The following is a 5286-nucleotide window of genomic DNA, read 5'->3' on the forward strand; positions in this document are numbered from 1 at the left end:
GTTTACCAGAGGCCTGGGAGTTACTATTTTATGATGTTATATGAGATGTTGTGGTTTATGTTTTGATCTTTGAGATATGGATCAGTGTTTATTATTTGGTCACGATCTTTTGTTCCCGACCATTGTGAGTATTCACGTATTTCTATGATGAGGTTTTGATCAGTTATTTTCTAGTGCTTTCTAATTGCTTGTATAAAACTGAGGTGAATGGTGTGATTTTTCTGTTGTAACCTTTGAGTTTTGATCAGTTATCTTTTGCTTCTTTCCAGTTGCTTGTATAGGACTGAGGTGATTATTGTGATTTTCTTATTGTAACCCTTGAATTTTGATCGGTTATCTTTTGGTGCTTTCTAGTTGCTTGTATAGGACTGGGGTGAATATTGTGACTTTATGAGTTGTATTTTTCATGAGCTTAGGGTAGGTTATCTATGTGTATGTTGAGAAGTGACTTGCAATGGAGACCAAAGCCCTAAAGTAGCTACCTAGGTAACCCATTGTAAGTTGTTTTAATAAGTGATAATTTCATTAAATGGGTTTAAAATGAATTAATAAGAGTAATTGTTTTTTCCCACCCATGCCTTGAGTGCTACTATAAGCTAGGATGGGAGTAAAGAGGATGTTAGATTGTGACCTTGCTTCATTAGTATGCCTTGTCTATATGAAAGGATATTGATGCCACATAGAGAAACTAGGGGGTCAGAGTCCAGAGAGGCTGCCAGGGTAACCTTAGAGTTGGCTCATGCTATGACATTTACCCACTTATATAATAGATCTCCTACATGTCTTTGTTGCCTATGGGTTTAGTTTTTATTTGCGTTTTGGTACCTTTGAGATAGATTTTTATCAGGCGTTTCCTTGACCTAGATGTTGGTTATGACTTTAGGGATTGATATTTGTATGAGACTTGAGATTATCTCCTTAGTACGGTGGTAGTGGGCCATTTAGGTTCCATGAGGTTAGGTGGTAGTGTTTCTTATACCATTGAGATCCGACAGTTGGATGTCATTGTTGAATGTACTTGCATAGTTGTTCCTTTCATTCTAATCTTGTATTTTTTGTTGGATGGTTATATTATGTTGTATTGTACTTGATTATCTGGAGATTTTTTGAGATGATGTATATTCTTTGAGCTTTTCATACTATGTGACTTGTACAATGAATAATCATGCATTTCGGTTATGTCATGTGGCATCTTATGTAATATACAATTCATTGGATTTGTACTTATGGTTATTCTATGATGTGGATTTGTTATGTATTAGATTTAATATTAATAAAACTTATATATGTGATTCAACGTCATGGAACCCTTAAAAGGTATAATTTGTTTATGGATTGTTGGTATGCATGTGAGTTATTTCTTCCACTATGTTATCTCTTGTTGTTATAATCTTTAAAAAGAATTTTTTTGGCAAACTTAGTGGAACTTTAGGTTAATTTCTTTTGGGTTCCCTGGCGGGGCGTTATAGCTTCACTTACTAACATGTTTTTTTTTCTACTATCACATTTTGTTGTGGTGTTTTAGGAGTTGATTTTTGTATTTTGATTCCATTATCTTCACAAAAATTATGAAACTAATTTTATGTAAATTCTCCTACTCTATCAGATCTTAAACATTTGATTCTTAATCCATATTCATTTTCAACTTTAGCCTTGAATATCTTAAACTTGACAAAATCTTATGATTTCTCTCTTAAAAATGTTACCCGCATCATTCTTTTAAAATCATCAATGAAAAGAATGAAATATCTTTCACCATAGAATGTTCTTGTCTTTGTAGGTCCACACAAATCTATATAAACAATCTCCACCTTTTCTTATGTGGTCAACTTCTATTAAAATTACCTTTGTTTCATAAGAAAGGGTTAATGACCTCATTATTTTTTAACATACCTCATCTTCTATTATAGTTTCTCCATAGTCTTTAATTCCTGCAACAATCTTAGTGATCCATTGAGCATATGACCTAACTGATTCATCTTCTTGCATCCTTGCATTCTCAAGCATAATTTTCCAATGTTGTAATCTAGATTTCTTTGCATATTGATCTCCTTCTTAAAGTGCCTATAACCTTCTCCACATATCATAAGAAATTTTTAGACCTTTTACCTCATCAATTTTTGTTTCTAGAAGTGCAGAGATCAGTGCTTCTCTAGCATACATGTGTACATAAAGATTCTCTTCTCCTCATTAGTGCAGGTAGACTGGCTCTTTTCTTCTTTTACAACCTTTTGAGTTTGTGTAATCATCTAGTAATCAACCCCAATGCATATCAAGTGAGTTCTCATTTTTTCCTTCCAAATCTCACAGTTATCCCCATCAAACTTAATACTTGCCTTTCTAAATTCCATGGATTTTCTCAAGTTGCTAAGCTTCCTTATCAATGAGGACCTTATGATTTGATACCAATTGTTATAAAATGAAGTCCACCAATATAACTAAGAGGAGGGGTTGAATTAGTTGTATGCCAAATGACTTAACCTCCACTTATCAAATCCAACTTCAATAACCAAAATAGTGGGCAATGCCAAGAGATAAAACATATGCAATGATTTGTTAACTAGGAAAACCCTTGATCAAAGGGAAAATCCCAGTGGGCATGACACCCAAAAAATGATGTACTAATATAAAAATTCCTTGTGAAAGGATGTGACCTTGTTATGAGAAAATAATAATGCAATTAGCACATTAATCCTTGTTCGGAGACTTTGAATCCATGTTATATAAGATAAGATAAATATACTAATGTCTAATGAGAGACCAAACAGTATTCTCGAAAGCACAAGAACAAAGTCAAGCAATATGTGAAGAAGAGAGAGAGAGAGAGAGAGTGAGGATATGTGTGTGGTGAAGTTGTACAGGTTGTACACATCTCAAATAGCCTTAGAGGTTGACCTCGACTTCTAATCTGTATGAAAGTGTCTTGAATCATCGCTTTGAGGTTTCTGATCATTGTCCACTTACCCTCATGTCAGGTAGCCATAACAAGAACCCAAGCCTACTTAAGTTCTGTCACTTGTGGTAGAGAGAGGGAAAAGCTTCCTCTTTGTCCTAAGAACCTGAAGTTGGTCAGCAAGTGAGAGGAACTAGATAAAGAGGGTGTTATCACGCCCAACCTAGGCACAGTCTAGTGTGATGTCAGTGATATCCAATTGGTCCTTCATAAAAGAGTAACCTGTCACAAGAAGCTTTGAAGAAGAAGAAGAAGAAGAAGAAGAAGGAAAAGGGAGACCACGAACTCGCAAGTTGAGCTCACAGACGCGCCTGACCCTTTCATTTTCTATCTTAGTTTGGACCAGCTTCTCCACTCTAGGGAGAGAAGTTGAAGTGGAGATGGGGTTGTTACAAATAGATGCCCATAATTTCAAGTGTTGTTTAGTTTTGGTTTTCAAGGAGGATTGTTTGTTGTCAAGTTCAAACTATTTCTTCCTCAATTGGTCAATATTAAACAATTGCAAATTGATCATTTAAAGTTTGAGTTAAGAAATATCCATATTAGCTATACTCAGCTTTATCAGTACATCCAGGTTCTTTTGCATATGACAATCAAGTTGACTTTTCAAATCAGTTAGCATTTCTGAAAGTGTCTTATGTAGGGACTGCACATTACCCCAGAGAGATTGATTCTCCGCTTCAACCTTAATCAACCTATCACCGAGACTAAGAGAGAGCGAGGATGACAAAAGACATGCATCTTGTAGGGCCTTGTGATCAATCTCCATTTTTTTCAAGCAAGCAACTATTTGTTGGAATGCAACTGAGTCAAATTGGGGATCCATAGCAAATAGATAAACTTGTACTCGTCCAAGAAATGTGCCCTCCCCTAGATGTTGTTGTTACACAAATTTCAACTAGCAATCTGTCAAAGAGTTTGCAAACAACCCGTAGACACCAGCTACACAACTTGCAACTTTCAAAATGGGTTTTGCAATATGTTGAATAGTTGGCATGCAATATGTAGTCACCAACAAATAGCAAAGCGAACCAGAGAAAACCCACAGCACCCGACAAGTCACAAAATCCACAACATAGCTCTCACCGATAGCAATAGTCGAAGAAACACCTAAGAAAACACACAAGAGGAGAGAAACAAACAATCCAGTTCCAGTTAGAGGCTAAGATCAAGTTTCCCTATCTCTGCTCATGGCATTATGGCATCACAGATCCTGGCCTCTTCAAAAATATTGTTAATCCATGCTTCTGAGTTCTGTAAATGCAGGTGTTATTCTTTCTACAGAAGAACTCACAACTATCTCTTTCAAACATGACAACACAATAGTCTGTAGCCCTGCACATGATTGACAACTCTAGAGGAGGTTGGATCCACAGTAGGTACGACACAAGTATGCCACAATACAATAGGCACAAGCATGACATGGGAAGCGCATGGCACGAGACAACACATGGCTCTCAACACCAAAGTTGAGCACAAGCACGAGTAGGAACTAGTGGCTAGGGCATCACGACGGTAGCACAAGCAAGAACCAGCAGCTAGGACATCATGATGGCAGGACAAGAAGGAAAATCATAGAACGAGCTAGACGAGCATGAGCATGAGCAGGAACCAGTGGCTAAGGCATCACGATGATGGAACAAGAAGGAACCATTGGCTAGGGTATCACAACAGCAACACAAGCAGGAACATCATAGTCATGTTAGGATCATAAAGGTTGACAATTGAACACATTGTCCAAATTGCTTCAGTTACTATGAAACAAATAGATCTTCACGATAACAAATCCAAGTAGTGAACATACCAATACTGCAACTTAATTGTCAATACTGTTCCTTTAAATTTTTCAAATCATCATAAACTGGATCCTTTTCTCTACTCTAATCAAATTCACATCCTTGACATCTAAACATATAATATCACACAATGTCACACTTACGTCCAAGGAAAACATCTTTCTTTTATATCTTGTTCTAACAAATAATTAGGTTGGTCTCTTGAGCTTTCCTAATGTACAATTAATTACATAGCACCTTGTTAAGATATAACATTATGTTTCTATATGTTACAATACAATTTACAACTTCCAAAATAATCCTTAATACAAGAGTCAACCTAACAGTGAACATATCACATGTTACACTTCAATGACCTCCATAGAATGATCTTCAAGATGTGCTAACACAAACATATCATCATGAACATGTCTTTCGCCATGATCTAAAATCACTTACCTTAATTCCATCTCACTCATTAGATATAGCCAAATATCTACAACTTGTTTTACTGCACACTAGCATGCTACCAGTCTTCACAAAATAATCTATAATTTA

This window comes from Cupressus sempervirens, chromosome 10 (assembly GCF_028749045.1).
Source record: "Cupressus sempervirens isolate cs-2001-9-10 chromosome 10, ASM2874904v1, whole genome shotgun sequence".
In the NCBI taxonomy this organism is placed as follows: Eukaryota; Viridiplantae; Streptophyta; class Pinopsida; order Cupressales; family Cupressaceae; genus Cupressus; species Cupressus sempervirens.